Here is a 19204-nt window from a genome sequence, read left to right on the forward strand (position 1 = left end):
TTACTATCCAAATAAATGGTAGTGGTTAGGTTAGCTAACATCTAATACAGCACTTTTCTACTCTAATTGAGCACTCAGAGCGTTTTACTTAGCATGCATCATTCACCCATTCACACCCATTCAAGCACTTTTTTCTATGCTCTTTTTATCTAAGTGCTTTCTATCTAACAGTCGCTCTCTGATGGATGCATCGGAGAGCAACTTGGGGATCAGTGTGTTTTTGCAGGGATAGACACCTGCTCTACCTCCTGAGCTACAGCCACCCCAAGTCCAAATATGTCACTCTCTTTGCCTTTTATTCATACCCGCAAACCAGAATACTGCTCCGGCATGCAGCTTATATCTATTTACATTGTTTCATTAGTTAAGAGTTTTGTTTCACTAGTTAAGAGCAGACATGGAAAATACGAGTCCGTTGCCAGCAGATGAATGCACCATATTCCCTTTCTTTCTCAAGTTTCCTACTTTTGCTTCATTTGTTTTGGCCACAGTCATAACCTTTTCACCCCAGATCACTTATCTCTCTCTCTCTCTCTCTCCCACTCAGGCCTGCAGCACACAGTGGGCTCCATCATTCACACGATGGGTACTTGATGTATGGCACAGCTCATCCGTTCAATACCGTTTAATTGTACTTTGCCTAAAGTCTGAGATTAGTCTTCAAATCTGAAGAAGCCACACTGCTATGCAAGCGCCAGCTGTGGCGTATTAAATGAATGTGAAACCAACACACTCTATAAAGTGTGAAGAAATAATGACTGGTTTGTTTCTGCAGGTCAGCCTGGCCGTTTCGGGGGCTGTGTAGGTGTAGTCCTTGATGTGTCAAAGCTATTTGTCAGTAAATATTCCATGCAACTGCATACCTTGCTTATAAAGCTGGCCAAGCTCGGAGACAACCTCCCTACTATGATGCCTTTGAAAAAATAATAATAAGAAGAATAGGGAAAAGGAGACTAAAACCACATTTTCATTGGATTTAGCAGCAAGGGAGCCTCAAAAGAATCAAAGGAATGAGCTTAGGCTATGAAATGCCATCTATTCTTGGATTCTATTTGTCCTATATTTTGGGGAGTTAGTGTGCAGCATAAATAAATATGCTATAGAGTGCTTTCAAATGTTTTTTTTATTTTTTGTGTCATGTGAAAAACCTCTGTCTATACGGGGGGAGGGGAAGAAAAGAGGCAATGTACACACTGCTACAGTTCATACAATACCAGCCCGGTTATCTCTTTCTTCATTTCCGTCTGTACACTATAAAGAACACATTGTGTCATCCTTCAAATTGCCTTTTTTTTTTTTTTTTTGCACTGTTTGTGTGTTTGCGTGTGTGGGAGTGCAATGACATACAAATGTGGCAGCCCGATCTTCAACACTATGCAACTATGCACAGGTTTTGGAATTCAAACACAGACGCATCCCGGGTGCTAAATCTCTACCAATCGATTTGAGCTGCGCGTATCACAACACGGCAGGAAATCCGACCAAATATTTAATACACAACAAACATATCAGCCGCTAACAGCTGAGTATGGATTAGGCCATCTTCCTGTAAGTGAGCGCATATTTACTGACACAAACAAGCGAGGGAGCATATTACTGAGATGCGCACTGCTCGGTGCCAGTGTGTGAATGTTAAACTAAACAGTATGGAGGTTCAGAATTGCTGTGGCCTTTGAAAAAACATAAAAAAAGGAGACATAAACAATTCTTCACGCTCTGCTAAAGATTGCCAGATGCAGAAGTTGTTCGATGGGCTGATCAGCTTTATTTGAACGCAACTGGCGATAAGTGACGCTTCGACTGCTGCGAGCAGACAAACTAGCGGCAGATTTATTCTTTAATGCTGATACATTTTTAAGACAAATATTGACTAGTTGAATACATTTGAATGCTAGTAGACATTAAAACTTTGCCATCTGTGCAACGTGCATTCCCCAACAGCTGCTGAAGTAATGACACTTCTCTTTATAGTCAATTTTTCCCCCCTCAACCTCACACTTTGTGTGCTGTTGGAAGGCGTTCCGATAGAGCGGCATCCATGAGTGATGAAAAGGAAAAACAAATGGGCCCCGAGTTCATGGATGTAGATGGCTGTTGTTTTTTTATTGATTACTGTCGGCCGAGGAGGCGGTGACACAGAGTCTCCGCTCATCAGGGCAGGTTATCGATTAGCTTTGGGGGGGGGAGCAGCAGGGTTGCTCAAAGGGTCAAGCGTGCGAGCGAAAAAGAGCTGGAATGTGGCCCGCTGGAAAGCATCGCGGCAAAACCCCTGACACCGGTAATTAATGTGGGAAATACGTCGATTTCTCTTTGGATGAAAATCCGAGAGTCAATGTTGACTTCTGCGCAGTACCAAAATGCAGCGTTGGCCTTCACAAACAAATAAAGCATTTACTACGCTTTGCTTCTTGACCAGTGCTGATACTACCATTAAATGCATTGCTACGCCGCTACACTTTAAATAGCCATCCCTATTTTGCAGAGGCCTTTACTTAGAGGACACCAGTACACTCAGAGGTAGGTGAGACAGATGACATTTTGAAACCCCGCAAGGACTGAATCATTACAAGCACCTCCCCACTGGAAGTATGGTGGGATCAGCAATATTTCACACTGACAGAAGGACCTGACAGCATGCGTCCGCGCACAAGCCCGACTCCTCTTCTCCCATTTATTTATATATTTATTTCCGTGCCTCTTTCTTTGCCCCCCACCACCAACCTCACCCCCATTTATTTGGGAGTTGCCAGATTGGATCAAAAGCACATCAAATTCAAAGGTACTCTTTTACTTTTTTTTTACTCTATCACAGACGTCTTCAGTTGAGGGGGGTGGGGGGTGGAAAAAAGAAGAAGCAGAGTGTGTGATTAGAAATCTCAGACTCCACAGCTTTTCCTGACATTCCTCTTTATGTTTCTAATCAGCAGCTGAATGTAAATGCATCTTTGGCTCCAGTTGGAACGATAGGAGCAGAATCAGTATGTGTCTGCTTAACACCAAAGTGTTTAAAATGCCCGCTGAGTGCTCTGCTATCTTCCCCTCCTCCCCTTCCCTCCCGTCTCTACTCCTTTTTCTTTCCTCTGACTTTGTTGCTGTTGTATATGCAGAAGACACAACATCAGGTCTGTGGTTCAGCTGATTGAACCCATTTGCTGCAGACTCTTGCCTCTGTCCCCTCACCTGTTAGATAACGTCTTATCGCACAACAATTCCCTCATTTACATCTTACAGCGAAGATGAGCTCATTTGATGTGAATACTCCCGTTCTTAATGCATCTTGTTCCTCGTGCTATTTATTTCTATTTGGGACAAAGCCTTTCTTCCCCCCGTCAGGACCCATGAATAGTGCATCATTCTTGGCTGTGAGCGTTTTAGCAAGAAACACAAGAGGCCTTGGAAGTCTGAGCTTGACTCCAGGGCAAGTCTCTTCTTCTGCACCCCGCCCTCCAACTATGTACGCCTGAGTCTCACCTCTTCATCACAACACAGGAGTGAAACGAGTTGGAAATAACGCCTCTGTCTTTGGCAGAGCATCTGAACAATCTAGACGTATTAGCTTTGGAAACTACTGACATGGAACGATGTTTGCTGACAGAGACCGCACTAAATCACTTAGGAGGAGTCCTTCTTTTGTCTTACGTCTTGCCAGGAAAAGGACACTTCAGCCTGGGTGGCCTACATTGCCCTTGGGAATTAAGGACAAGATGAGACCTTTCCAGTGCAGCTTTCTCGTTTGGTGATAGGACACTGAAGCTTGCATGTGTTACAGTTCTGAAATTTATCCAATATTTTACAGGTTAATTTTTTTTCCCTCATGAGCAAATCTTGGCGTAAGAACGGGCAAAAACTGGCAAGACTGCTTGGGAAATATCTGCCAAATGAATAAGTAAATAAACAATTTTTGTTGATTTCTGTTGGTATGAAAACATAAGATTTTTCCAACAATCTCATTTATTTTTTCCAAAGCTCCCACAAATTAAGCTCACCAAAAACTCTCCAAAAAATGATTCCACTATCAGCAACCACGAACAGTGACTAATACCATTTGTTGGGATCAATTAGACTGATTGGCTTAGGCTCTGTCTTGGCCAGCCCAGGGGGTTGGCAGTTGCAGACAAGTTGTCCAATTAAGTGAGCACAAGCACTTGCCAATAATGGGTGAATAATGGGCCTTAAGGGGAGCGTGATTCATCTCCAATGTTAGGCACCAGGGAGGCAGCCATTGAGTGTGTAAAAACCATAGATTTCTCTTTTCAGATTACAATCAATAGCACCCCCATGGCTTTGGCAATGGTCTCAGTGAAGGATTAGACTGTAAAGATGTTGGTATCCTGGGTTGATGCCAATAGTTATTTTCAAACCCACTTTCTCTGTGTGCAGTGCGCAAATGTCAACACTTGCTCTTCAGAAAAAGTAGACACAATCATGTTAGTATTTGCATTAAACCCCACATTATGGATTATGGATCTATTATCGACATTAACACATATTGTTGAAGGTGTAGTCAGTTGTTTTGGGGTTTATTTAATAGCACAATGTTGTACTTATAAATATACTTTGATTAGCTCAAGAAATGCATTCTTATAAACTTAAACTTAATCCATTAAATTATACATAGGAGTGGTGCCGGTTTGTGGAAGCGTGTGAGTTTAACATCGCCATTCCGCCTAATTGCATTTTGTATTTGTGGATAAAGACCAAACACATACATTTTTATAATTAGAGCAAAGGGTCTCTTTCACCAAAGGAGTGAAAATGTAAAGGAAAGAGAGAACGCATCCAATAAAACGTCATCCTCTTCCTCCTCACGTCAAGCCTGAACTGAAGTCAGGGCTCTAACACATGAATATGTGCATAAACAGGTTTATTTATTCCAGATATTGTGACAGTTACTTATTGTCAGCAGATTAAACATGCGACCCTTTTAGCAAGCTAAATGACAATAATAGCCGTTTGTAACGTTAAGCAACGTTATGCTAGCTAATATTAGGCTTGAAACAAAAATCACACTTGGCCATTGATTATATTATCATTATATACATATTATATATATTATCATTATTATATTGTCTGAAAGTATAAACACTAAATGTCTGAGTCCAATAATGTTAGATCAATTTCGAAAAAGTTTCATTAATGCTGGCTAACAGCAGCTAACACATGCTAACAGCAGCTAACACAGGCTAACAGTGGTTAAGGAAATACTCAACAACTCAGTTCAGAATCAGTACCACTCGTATCAGACTCGTTTCAGAAAGTTTTAAGTGCCCTCCAGAGTAAGTGGATGTGGACAGCTGAATTAATCAGTGGGCTGACAGCCCACCCTCACAAATGAATGGCAGCCAGAGTTTTTTTGTCCAACACTGGAGACTGTAGCTACGATTATGCACTTCAATTGGGAGGCATAATAAAACAGAACTCTGTTCACTGCAATCTGCAATCTATTAACATCTAGTGGTGAGATTTTACACCCTGTACCTTTAAGTTGTTAAGTAATATAACTGACAAATAAACATAGCTGCAAATGTATTTATAGATAGAACAAGTGCTTCCCTAAGTGGATGGGAGAACAGTACAAAAGGTGGCAGTCAGCAACTACTTAAGCCTCTATAACATTAGCACGCAGAGACTTCAAAGTTGCTGAGAGGAAAAATTACTTTCAGTGAAGAGCTTGGAAGCAGTCACTGGCATTTTTTTCTATTCCTTTCCCTTTTTTTCCAGATCCATCTATAAGTCTTGAAGAACAGTCAAGAAGTAGTTGAAAGGCTTTAATTTCTTCTGACATCACATCCAGTGCCTATCTCCCCTCCCCTCTCTTTCACTCTCTGTATCTCTTTTGTTGATGTGTCTAGCACTGGCAGGTTTCTTAATGTCACATGTAAGCAGCTGTAATTTAATGCGTTGGGTGCGGCGTCTGACAGTTGCATGTTTAATCTCCCCCCCTGTCGAACGCTTGTTAGTACCACTACCTGATCATAGGCCCAGAGTGGGAGATGCCACCGCGTGTTACAAAAGGACCATTTGAAATGAGAGCGAAAGACAGAGACAAGCTATAGAAAGGCTGCCATCTTTGATTCCCTCTTTTATCTCCCTTGTTTCCATTTCCTGTATTATATGATTATCCGCGATTGAACAACGCCACTGAGGGAAAGAGCAAGGAGAGAGACAAAGAGAGTTTGCACTTTGCTGACGTAATCTCACCTTTATGGTGTTGCTTACTCACTCATTTCAAATGTAATTCTCCCCCCACCACCACCACCTCTCTCCCCTTCTCGTCTTTCTTTCCCTTCTATTGTATGTCTCTGTTCAACAGGAGAAAGCACACTTGTGATTGCGTGCATGCACACCTGTTCCCCCATGCAAGCGTTCCCTCGCTGATACCAAAGCTGTCAATCGTGATGGTCTGAGAAATATGTGCTTCAGTGCAGCAACAAGCTAGAAAATGTGCAGCTGTACACACTGCCTCTCACCACTGCCTCCATCCTGTCCGCCTGTACCTCCACTGGTCTTTCCTTCTTTGTGTACAACCTTTGTTGGCTGTTGACAGGTTAATTGTTTAGGAGACGCACAGTTAAGATGTCAAACTAACATGCGAATGGGCGACAGAGGTAAGCTGGTGAGATGTTTAGCAGGAGTCCAATCAGAGTGCGTTTGAACAGCATGGTTTTCGTGAGTTTTGGCTTATCAGTTTGTGGGCTGGGCATTATGGGTGGAATGCAGTTTGTTGCTGCAAAACTCAACGGCCTGAAAAATCACGTCAATACGGCCAAGAGCGGTGAGGATGGTTGAGAAATCAGCACATGGAGCCTGGAGGTTTCACTTAAAGCTCGCTGTGGTGTTACAGAATAGGCTTGTTTTTGAAACGGCAGGCTTTTACTGAAGCACCTGCACTGGTCAAATAAGTTGAACATAGAAAAAAAAACAACCTCAAATTGGTTCTGATCCATTTCAGATGAATGTACAACATTGGCACCAAGAATGCAATGACTTGATTGCCTACAAACAACAACCTGTTAGCTTTGGGCTGTCAGCAAGGTCTGAGTTAAAACACCTGTCACATACCCCACTGCCAGCCCCTTCCTGGTAGGTAGCTGTGCTGCTCAGGCTGCTAATGATAATGACAGCAATCAAAACATTGGCACTAATGCTGTTAATAGCTATGATAGCACTAATGAGGACACTACCTGGGAGGCTGTTTGCTTAAGCTGTTTTCCTGCTTTGCCCTCTGGGACCAGAGAAGACGGCCTGATATCCTGTTGCAGTATACCCCCCGTGGCCTCCTTGATGTCCTGATACGCCTTCATCTGTGCCGGCTAGCCGCTAATACACGCCGCTAATTACAAACAGGGGAAATGAGGTAATGGCAAGAGAGCCTTGAGGGGTTGGGATGTACACCCTGACTCTGTTGTCTCTCCCGATTGCAACCTTTTGCTCCCCATCTTCCCCCTGGAGGTTTACAGCAACTTTCTAAACAGCTATTTTCTTAATCTCAAGCTGTCGTGAGGCTTGGCTGAAAACACACAGGACCGAATGTCAGTAGGAAGGAAATAAGCAAGTTGTTATCCTCTCCAGCGCTCAGGGTCTCTGTGTAGCAATTAAAACCTGAAATATTAGTCTGCAAAATGTTGGCAATACTGATCGATGTGGCGGCGGCGGAATGGCAAAAGCACAGGAAAAGCTGGAAAAGAGCTCTTAAGCTTGTCTATGTTGATGAAAGCTATTTTTATACAGTGTTTTTCTGCTCCCTAACGAAAGTGTGAGGGAGGAAAGGGGGTGTGGGATTACAATGTTGAGGGACCACCTTTGTAAAGCTAAATCCCATTCTAAATCTGCCAGTATTGATTAGCCATCACAAGCATCCATTTACAAAACAGAGGATTGTGGAGGAATCAGGAATTGGAGGGTTAGGAGGCGGACAAAAGCAACACAAGGCTCTCCCAAATGGCCGACACTGGATAAAACCAAAGCCAGCTTCGCCGAGCCTGCGCAGAAAGAAAAACAGAAAACCGAGGATAATGCTCCCCCTCTCATCTATTGCTTCCACTCGCCACAAGCACAAGGGAGAGAATAATCGCCAGAGCAAGACAGAGCTAAAAAGGAAAATAAATAAATAAATAAAAATGACGAAGAAGAAGAAGGGAAAAAGGGTAGAAATGAGCCCTCCTGCCTCCATTTGGCTCAGATATCTGGCAGTTGCCCTTTAAGAGCGAGAGTCTGCAGGGTCCAATCGGGGACAGGAGCCCAATCCCCTGTTCAGTCATTAAAAACAGTTTCTAGAATGGCATCCATCTGCTGCTCCCCTCATTACTGCTGTGAGTTATGGTGGTAAGGTTCCTAAATATGGTACTGACGAATTGTCATTGTGACCCTTGACTAGGGAAGTGGACACAAGCCGGCTAATGATGCCAGCATGTGGACAGAAGTGAGCCGTTGGGTTTCCAACTTGGAATCTATGCAGGTGGCGCATCATTAAGCCTAAATGACTTGTCCTTTTAGGGATGGGACTGCCTTCCTGCCGCGCCGCACCACACCACGGAGAGGCACGTCAGGTGCGATCACCTGCATTGTAACCTGCATCAACAATTGAATGTCAATCAGCGTCGTCTGGCCCCCACCCCCCGGACCCGTTTCTTTTCTCCGCTGCCTTTAACATATGGAAAACTCGAGTGTGTGAAATGAGTAATAAAGCGTTACTAAAGAGCTAAGCTGTGACTCAGCAAACAGCACATTCACGAAGGATAAAAGCCTTTTTCCACAGCAGCCATTTTGATTTCACAACCTCGACGTGAAGTTGAGCCTGACGTTATTTTCCCCTCAACAGAGGGAAAATCTCTCTACAGCTCAAAATTTTTTATTTCTTTTTTCCCTTCTTCCTGCTTTGCTCTAAACTGGCCCCTCCCCTCTTCCCCTCTCCATAGCTGCAGTGTTCACTCCCATTAATTACCTGCTTACAGAGGCTTTGCATCCGGCCTGCCAAGGCACAAACAGAAATAGAGCTCGAGACAGAATGAGAGTCGCTCATGCTTCTTGGGTTTGCAAAGAACGTCTTTACCACCCTGGACACTCTCTCTCTCTCTCTCTCTCTCTCTCTCTCTCTCTCTATCTATATATATATATATATATATATATATATATATATATATATATATATATATATATATATACATATATATATGCAAACCGCTCCTCGTTGTTCCCTTCAGACAACTGAGAACACATACACGCAAAAATGAAAAAAAAAAACCCATCAGCGCTGCTAACAAACAGCCTCGTATGCATGCTGATGTGAGTCTGAATATGCAAATCCATACAGTAGAACAACACGCGTGGACTTGTATGTTCACTCGCACCCGGCTGTTATTCATCGCTCCAAGAGGAATGAGACACCCTGATGTTGAGTGTAATTACCTGGAAGAGAGAAATATACAGTACACTAAGGACTAATGAGCTCATTCTCTCTGCAGCCCAATCCCCAAAGCACATCGTACATATGCTCTCAACTCCCCCAACACTCTGTTTTCACCAGTCGCCGCCTCTGTTGCTTCCCCATTTCAGATTCCTCTTTGTGCGTCTCACTTCTCCTCCTTCACTCCTAGTTCCTGTTTTCTGCTCTCCTCCTACTTCCATTTCCCTCTCTCTCCTCTCTCTATCCCTGAGGCATATCCCAAGGAGCCTCACTGATCCAGCGGCTGTTTGTTTGGAGAGCAGTTGATAGGGCACTCGGGCACCTTGGGGCACAAAGACGGGATACGGGAAGAGGCATGTGAGGTAACGGGAAAGCAGAGGAGAGCGACTCCGATGCTCGGTTATGTGTGCACACTTGAAGGGAGAACGCTGAAGATGTCGGGAGGCACGATGCATATGAGCGGTATAGGTGATGGCTTTGTACCCAAAGCTCTGGTGTAGATAGAAACCTCCTGGATCGCTGGTTTTCCCCATGCTCTGCAGCAAAGTCTGCAAAGCCTTACAGTCAACATGATCTACTGTACAGCTCTGGAAGTAACTGCTACCAAAGTACCAGCAGACAGAATGTAGGAAAGTGGGGAGGGACGTCATGTAAATCTTATTTTGCTTGATTTGTTATTGTAATTTGCACTATTGATTAAAAAAAAAGTAGGCATGTAGTACGTTCTCAAGAACATCAATTTGGAAAAATCTTAATGTGTAAGCCAGCCATTGCCAGACACGTAAAGTATGTTCATTGTACTTACGCATATCTATCTATATATATGTATAAAGATCCAATTTGCAATAAACATCCTGATCATTGATTTGCAAAGTTGCCATTGATGGGAATAAGAAAACCAACATTCCTCACAGTTGAAAAAATGTTAGTCTAGTGTCATCTGAGATCACCAGCCTTAAGGAAAAATGTGCAGACAGTGTTCATATTACTGTATATGTTCAGCCCTAATGTATAGCAATATTAAATGGCCATTTAGATAAATGGAGGATTACGGTGACTGAGTTTTGTGGTTCTTTTTATTCTGAAACTGTATTTTCCTGCGAGATCAGAGGCTGGAAAAGAGGAAGTGCTGGCTCAATGTGTACTTGGATAGAAAACAGCTAACAGGCTCCATCTAAAAGCTTTTACTTTCACTAAAAGTAGCTCGCAGATGATTGACAAACAACAAAACTCCGTCGGACACGGCGATTTGTCACGTTGCTAAGGAAACGCGAACGCGTACACACAAATGTGCACTTGTTCTACATGAAAGGAGCACAATAAAAGGGACACTCTAATCCCATAAAAGGTGTCTTTGTGGTATATGAAGCCACCGCACTGCAGTCTGCTTCACTTTGCTGGTAATTATCACTGCCTGCCTGGGAGACAGAAGCAGTAATGCTTCATTACAAAGTGCTGGAGAGACACTGAGGACACTGAGAGGAAGAGAACAGACCAGAAGAAGGGAGGGGGGTAAAAAAAAAAAAAGCAGTGAAGGAGTATCATTTTGTGCCCATTTGTGTCAAAACACAGAAAGGGGAATGGAGTAGAGTTTGAGGAACAGAAGGTGAGGGGGAGATTACTAAATGTTTGAGAAAGGAACTCTTCAGAAAAGAATCCAGTTCAGTCCCACGACGTTTGCCGCCTGTCAGCGAGGACCAATTGGCGACCGCAAAATGAACCGAATCCAGTTCAGAGAAATGTGCAGTCGACTCTCCAATTCAATTTCATTATTCCACCTTTAATTACTTGCCCAATTTGGGGCTATAGCATGCCTTGATTAAAATGGACACTATTTAATAACCCCAGCCCCCTCTAAAAGGAACGCACCTTGAAAATGGAATAATTAAAGCAGCAGTGAGATAAGATTCATATCACCTCTCTCTAACTCACTCCCAGCAAATTGGATGTGCTCCGAAGAGAGTAGAGGGAGCCGGCGAAGGGGGAGAGAGCATCAATGGGTGGTGGTGGAGGTGATGATGGTCCGGGAGAGACAAGCTGAGCGAATGAGCGAGTGGTGGAAGGATTTGATGGACAAGTAGCAGGGTTGTGAGACAAGACGAGATGATACGTGAGGAGGTGGAGACATGTGGCATACAGATGGTTTTGTGGAAATGGAGAGCAGGTGCTGACTTAAGTGCAGGCCTGAGCACCGTGAAGAATCAGACAGGCGATGTTTAACGCTGCTGATGCGCCCGTGTTGTGAAGGGTAAACGGGCTCCAGAATGTCGGCGGGGTAGCAAGGCTGACTTTGCATGTGTCCAGTGGTGCCCCCTCCACCCACCCAGGGGAGGGCTATTTAAAGAGCAGCCTCCCTCACTACCTCACCGAGAAATGAGGGGCGCGAGAAGTGGGGAAGGACATTTTCAGCGTCCTCCACGAAAAGCACACACATCCTCATCCTCCCGAGTATGTGCACGCAACCTCTGAGCCTCTAATTTTTATTGTATTTCATTTTTTTTTTTTTTTTTTTTTGCACAAACGGAAACTGGACATGTTCCTACTTCACCTTAATCACACCCGGTTGGCCTGTAGGTTGTGGGGGGTTTTGCACTTCCTGTCAGTGCATTTTCAAATTTGTGAAGAGCTTTTCTGCAAAGGAATTTGCACCTAACAGGGAAACCTAGAATCTGAACCTGCTGACAAATGTATTTATGTATTTTTTTCCCCTGATATAACAGGAATGTTATATCAGCCCACAGCATGTCTGCATGGGCAGAAAGCTTCAGTGCGTTTGTGCGAGGGAGGCTGTATCGCACGCATGTGTGTGAGCTTGCCTGCTACTGTAACAACTACTAACCTGCCTGCCCTCCTGGCCTCACCTAGTGAGAGTGCCATGCCTCGTTAAGCTGGCGAGGATGATAGGGCCTGACATCTATTTACCATAGCCACGCAAAAACACACACAGACACACACAAATGGCCCATTCTGGCCGACAGCATCACCTCCAGCTATTTTACGACTCTCCCTTTCACTCTTTTGCTTCCATTACCCCCCTCCCACACCCCCATGTCTTTTACCTCCCTCGGTTCTTCCATTTTAGTCTGAATCAGTTAGTGTCATACATGGGTATGAGGTTGAAACAGGAAAAAGGTGGAGTTTTCAGTGCCCTAAAATGTTTATATAAAGGCAGTGTAATATCTACTTGTAAGATGCAATTATGGGAGTAAAAAACAGGGTGTCCAAAGACTGGTAGCTTCTTGGAGTCATTTTAAACCACTAAAAAATGTTTAACACTTTGGTTAACAACCAAATTTTAAAACCAGGACCCAAATAATTTGATTCAGTCTACTTAGATTTTATTTATAAAGCATCAATTCACAACAACAGTCCAAAGGCGTCTTATATTGTAAGGTAAAGACAATATCAGAAAGACACCCCAACAATCAGACGACCCCCTAAGAGCAGGCACTTGGCAACAGTGGGAAGAAAATCTCCCTTTTAAAAGGAAGAATCCTCCAGCAGAGCCAGGAACAGAGAGGGGCAACCAGTTGCTCTGATCAGTTGCGAAAGAAAGCCAGAGATTTATTTTAATTAATGATTAAATGCAAAGTGGTGTACAAAGAAATAGTGAGTGAAATGAGGTAATTCGGGGTCACCTGATCCAGCCCTAACTATAATCTTTATCAAAAAGGAAAGTTTTAAGACTAATCCGGACAGCAGAAAGAGCGTCTATCTACTGAATCCAAATTGGGAGTTGAGTTCCACAGAAGAGGGACCTGAAAGCTGAACGCTGTCTCCCATTCTACTTTTAAATACCCTAGGAGTCAAGAGTAAGGCAACAGTCTGAGAGCGAATCACTCTGTTAGCATAACATGGTGCTATGGAGTCTTCGTGACAGATTTTCTATGTGAGGAGAAGGATTTTGAATTGAATTCTAACTTTAGTCAGTGAAGAGGAGCTAAAATCAGAGAAATGTGCTCTCTCACTACAGCATTAGTCATTTAAATACAGAGGGGTGACAAATTAAAGGAAATAATTTGTGGGTTCACTTGCTGTATAAGTAAGAATGGGATAATATTACATTAATAATACAGTTAGACCTGATATTAATATGTTAGGTCTCCATCCACCTCAGCACAACCCTAAATGAGTAAACTTTTATGTATCCATCCAGTGAAGTTCCAGTTGCTTCTACAATGCTAAAGCATATAGTAGCTCACTGAATGACATGTGGTTACCTAACACCTTACAAAGATAGTTTTATGTTGTGTTTCTTTCCCTTTAATTTGACACCAATGTGCCGCATGTGCACAGCATACTAATCACACAATAAAATAATGTGAATCTATGTTTTTTTTATTGGATGCATTGCCAAAAGAAATGCCCACATCTTAACTAAAGGCCTCTTTGAATATTGCATGCGGTATTTAGCCTGCTTAAGCATTTTACAAGGGCTTTCAGCATTCTCTCAGAAAGCGATCTAAATGAATGAAGCACTGCGAGAGGCTAATGTAGAAAGATGGCTGGAGAGAGCAAGGGAAATCACAGCTTGCTACCCTGGACTCAAGCAGATCAGCGCTGTCTAGGTCAGCACATTTGAAGTTAAAGCCAGTCTTAAATGGGTCTTCAGACACTCTCAAATAAAGCCGGCAGACAGCGCTGACCTTTACAAACTACCGTCTGCAATGAAGAGCGGGAGCCGGGGTGCAGGGGGAGATCGAGCGCAACGCGGCCGTGGCTGAAACTCCTAATTGAAACTTTTCAATACTTTTTTTCCCCCATCCAAGTTGAGCAAAACTCTAGGGAAGGAAAATAAAAAGAGGAGTGGGTTACTGTTTTGACTTGTTCTTTTGCAGCAACATCCCACTGCATTTCCAACTGTTGCAATGTGTTTATGTTCAAATCCAGGTTGCTTCAAAAGCAGGGGTAGGAGGGTGGAGTGTTATTTGGAGCTCATGTTTTTTTTCTCTTATTTTTCCATCTCATCCGGTACCACGCAATTAAATTTAATGACACGAGCACTTGTCTAAGTCGTTTGAAGCAACTTAGCTTTTTGTTGCTGGTGAAATAAAATCAGGAGTAAGCCAAGGTCGAAGACCCCGAGATGTCATAAATCTCTGGTAACCGTAATCTAATGAACCCTAGTGTTCACTTGTTAATTCAGTCATTGCAAAGAGGCTGTAATTCAAGTGAGCCATGGAGCAGGAGTGAGATATAGGAAGGGATGGGCTGAACATAGCAACAAAAACCACAAAACCACAAAAAAATGAAAAAAGAAGCCATGCTCGCTGTCAATCAGTGCAGACAATATTGTGGAAAAACCAGATGGTTTCAAACTTTTTCCTATTGGCTGGAGTGGCCTAAAGGTATAAGTTGCAATTTGCTAGAAAGCATCAGATGCATATGGGTGTATGGTTCAGCGCATGAGTTATTTGTTTATGCACGACATGCCTTGGCTGGGAAGCGTGTGTCAAGCGAGCAGGTGGGGGCGGTCACCAATGAAGACAATTAAACACTTCAGAGGCACTCATCCAAAACTTCCCTCTGTCCCCTGCGCTTCTGTATCCTTCCTCCACCTCCCCCTTCCCTCTTCCTCGCTCTGTCTCTGACGGATGATAATTCACTGGAAGCGAGGGGTCATGGCCTGACAGGGAAGGGCATCATCAGCTGTGATAACCATCGCCGGACACAGACAGTCAACAGCAAGTTGGCAGCTGAAAACAACAACAGACGTAAAGGGAACTTTTCAAAGACACACACAGAGGTGCTGCCCCCCGGGTTTTAACCGCAACCTCACACAGACACAGACACGCACACAAACACGGCGACTCTCTTTGAAGGTGCGTGCACGGGCTTTAACACCGAATCAGCAGTTTCAGTGAAGGATGGGTACACCGTGGTCTGGTGGGAAGCACACTGCTTACTCATCCTAACTCGACTCTCTTTTCTGCGTGCCGAGACCCAGAGACACACAAAACCGCCGCTCAGCCCCTTGTTGAGGTCAAAAGGGCTCTCAGTTTCTCTCGCATCCTCTCAAATGCTCGCTAATTACAAGGAGATGATGGGTATTATTGTACCCCTCTCTAATTGCTGGAATATTCTAGAAGGACAAAAATACTTCTGTCACTCGCGCAGCCTCAAAGGAGGGATTATAGTCCCAAACTAGAGAGGGGAAAGAAAAAAAAAGAGAAAAAAATCGGTGTCACAAATGGGGATCGACTGTCAGCCCAGCTAATTATCCCCGTTGAAAAGAGCAAGCTTCATTTCCCGGACTTACGTCGAGGGGAATCATTTGTGGCGACCTCATCCCTGACTTTATGAAAAGAAACATTACATTCATAATATTGCTACCCCCCACCCCACCCCCCGAACCCCCCCACCCCACCCCACCCCCTATTCTTTCCAGCTCTCTTCACAGTGGCTCTCATTTTGACGGCTAATTCCGGTGTTTTCATTTCAGAGGCACGAGCTTAATTCTAATGCATATTAGCGCATTACAAGAGGGGGCCGGGGCGGGGTGGGGGGTATCTGCGGTGGCAGCCCACACGCACGCACGCACTCACACACACACACACACACACACACACACACACTCACACATCATACTGACACAAGGGGATAAAACATGTAAGCTCTCCCAACCCCACAGTTCCAACCGCAGTCAAAAAAAAAAAGAAAGCGGGAAGAGTCTGCTGAGTGATAGCTTCTGCACAGTTTCCGCATGTTAGTGCTTCTTTAATGCACTGACACCGTTAGCCTCGTGCCCTTAAGTGCTCCATAAGAAGTGCAGCTTGACTAACGCAGCTCTGCACCTCCATCGAAGCTCAGAGGGGAGCGCAGCACACCGAGGTCAGAGCTGGGGCACTCGTGCGATCGATGCTAACGTGATTAGTGACATGCTAGTGTTCAACCGGGGGGGCCACGTTCACACCCGGTGGAGGTGCCGGTTACGGGATCTCTTTCCCATCGCACGTGAACACCCGGTAGCAGATGTGCGCGCAAGCCGATGTGGAGCTGCCCATGGACCATAATCCATTTAAGACTGTAAACATGGAGGAGGTTGGGTGGAAGGGGGTGGGGTTGGGGAGAGACATTTACTGTCAGACAGCACTTGCCACAGCCGGTATATCATCTTCCTGTCAGCAGTGTGCACACACACACGCACACACACACACACTCCATTCTGAAATCACAGCAGCTACTCTCAGGAACATTACCTTCGGGCCTCTCTACCTTCTACCAAAACTGTGAGCAGAAGACAATTTTTTAAAAAATGGGCAAGAGCTGTACCATACTCGAGGATTGTGAGTAAAGCGAACTGTAAGTAGTTATGCATAAGTCAGTTTTAACCTTGTATCCATTTCTATTAATCAGCCTGTTTAAGTGTATCGAGCTAAAGGTGGACGCAAATATCGGCAGTAACGGTAACTTTGCCATGTCTATAGTACTGACGCTTCAGTGTGATCCCGTTGACCTTACACAAGGTGAATGAGGGCACAGTATGGCTGAATGGCAGCCAAGGTTAGAGAATTGTTTAAGAAGAGTTGACATTTAAACACATTACAAGGTTGCCTAAGCCTTTGGCCTCACAGCAGTCAGTCAGTGGCTTTGTGTCCTGCTGCTCTTGCCATGGCGTGCGGGTGACAGTTAAGCCAAGGTTATGTACAATGCATAGGTGGGGAGGGGAAGGGAGATGTGCCACACAGAGAGGAATACGGTGAGACAACAGAGTGGGCTTTCTTTGTTCTTTGTTGTCTATTGGTCAAACACACACACACACACGTATATACACAATGGCGCACCACGACACACTCTCCCTATTCCATTATGAAAACACCTCTTCTAACACTCAGCGTTGCTTGCAGACCTCTATACGTCTATTATTATAGAAGGGCTCTCCAGCTACTCCTTTTGATTTTCATTTGTGGCGGCTTCTGAGAGCAGGTGTGATGGTCTTGCTGGCAGAATCCGCCACTCGCGCTGTCACAGGGGACACGCAATTAACCAGCTCGCAAATATTTACACCTATTTAGATCTGTCTGCTCTGGCAGCAGACGATACATCATTAATGACTTTTTTTCCCCTGCTTGTCAGCTCGAGGACTTTAGGTGAAGCAATGTGAAGCACAAACACCAACCCTTCCACGCTCAAGGTTTCATGCAATACGTCCAGATCGATATCTTCTCCCAGTACAAGCTGCTGGAACGTGGGGTGAGCTGAGCAGCACAAGCCTCTGTGTTCGACCTGTTTCCTAAAGGAAAAGAGGGAGCGTGTAGTCAAGGTTGGCAGGAGATGTGGGGTTTATGGGCACAGAATTTTAAGGTAGGAAGCAAAAACATCAACATCTGAGTTTGCGTGTCATTCTGGATGAGATAGAAAAATAATCACGAGCTCTGTCTTTTTTGAAATGTCTTCTATGAAGATTGCTGTTGTGTTGGTAAAAGTGTAATCTACATCCTGCTGTTAGTTATTGGTGCCTTCCTTGGATCTGCACCCTGCTTATCTGCTTGTTAAATCTGGTGTAATTAGCTATTAGCCCCAACACTTTTTAGTTTCTGAAATAAAACAAACACCAAGGCAGCACTGAGAGTAGCAAAAAGTCCAAAGTCTTTCAGTTTCACTAAAAAGTAATCAGTGTAGATGCAGGGCAGGAGAAAAAGAGGACTGAACAAAGTTAAATGTTAATAATATGTCATTAATGCCAGCTGACACATGAAATGCACAACAGTAGTGCTATACACTCTTCTAACTTATTTATGTAACATCAAATCACAATAGTTGTGTCAAGGCGCTTTATATTGTAAGATAAAGACTCTACAGGAATAAAGAAAAAACCCCAACAATCAGATGACCCGTGGGAAGGAAAAACTTCCTTTCAACAGGAAGAAACCTCTAGGCTCAGTCGTTAGTGACCTCCTGGCAACCACAGGTCACTTGTTAAAGAGTACTCCCTGTTCTTTTGACAAGTGGCTGTTCTCTAGGTGAAAATAATAAAACCTGAACCTTTCATAACTTTTTGGTTGTAAAGGTGAGCGTTAATTTTGAATTTTAAGGTGAACACTCTGTTTTCAGTTTGCACTGCACATTTACAAGGTCAGCTACCGCTTGGTGAGTAGTTGGAGAGTGTTTGCAGACAAGACGACTTCTATCTTGCATGCTAGCTATGGTAAACTGCAGCAATCTGCCACTGACCAAAGTAATCGCCGGGAGGTTTTTCTCTTTGTGATTGATTTTAGCTGGTTACAGCCAGCAGCCTCCATCAAGTAGCCGAGGAATAAATTATTGCTACTGATGAGTCTCTAAGCCTGTGAGAGCTAACCCGGAGCTTTATGGAAGTAGAGTGACATAATTATTTTTTTTGTTTCTTTTATTCACGCCTTGTCAAAAAACAAAGGACAAGGCACTGCAGAAGATCAAAAATTCAACAACCCAGCAGCAGACGCTTGGACTTGGACAGGCACACACACTCACTCATATGCAAATGTCCACCGAACACTCTCGCAATAAGAACATGAAACTTTCCTACATTGCTGAACGTCTCGTGGCAACATAACACCACTCACAGACACCATCAGAGTTATTAGTCTATTATTAGCAGCAGCAGCGGCAGCCGCCTCCTCCCTCCCTGTCGACACAGCGCTGTCATCATAGATGACTGGCTTCTAATTGGATACAGAGGAGGCCACATCCATGTTTCACATGCTGCGAGTCGCCATTGAATGTCGAGAATCACATTTTCAGTTAAATAAGCCCCAAAATACGAGAAATAACATTTCTTGGGGAGGTGGCAGGCTGATTAGCCAGTGAATCATATTG

General features: G+C 44.0%; 1 protein-coding gene and 1 long non-coding RNA gene across 7 annotated transcripts in view; both read right to left on the reverse strand.

Moving 5' to 3' along the window:
* pcdh7b (protocadherin 7b) overlaps positions 1 to 19204 on the reverse strand; it is a 117501-nt gene that overhangs the window by 24951 nt on the left and 73346 nt on the right. The window lies entirely within an intron of this gene.
* The window catches only part of LOC146521969 (uncharacterized), a 32686-nt gene that overhangs the window by 447 nt on the left and 13035 nt on the right, over positions 1 to 19204 (reverse strand). Inside the window, exon 1 of the long non-coding RNA XR_014870055.1 lies at positions 1 to 19204. This exon is cut by the window's right edge and continues 13035 nt beyond it. This is a non-coding gene — a long non-coding RNA (uncharacterized LOC146521969).

This window comes from Neolamprologus multifasciatus, chromosome 3 (assembly GCF_963576455.1).
Source record: "Neolamprologus multifasciatus chromosome 3, fNeoMul1.2, whole genome shotgun sequence".
Classification (NCBI taxonomy): Eukaryota; Metazoa; Chordata; class Actinopteri; order Cichliformes; family Cichlidae; genus Neolamprologus; species Neolamprologus multifasciatus.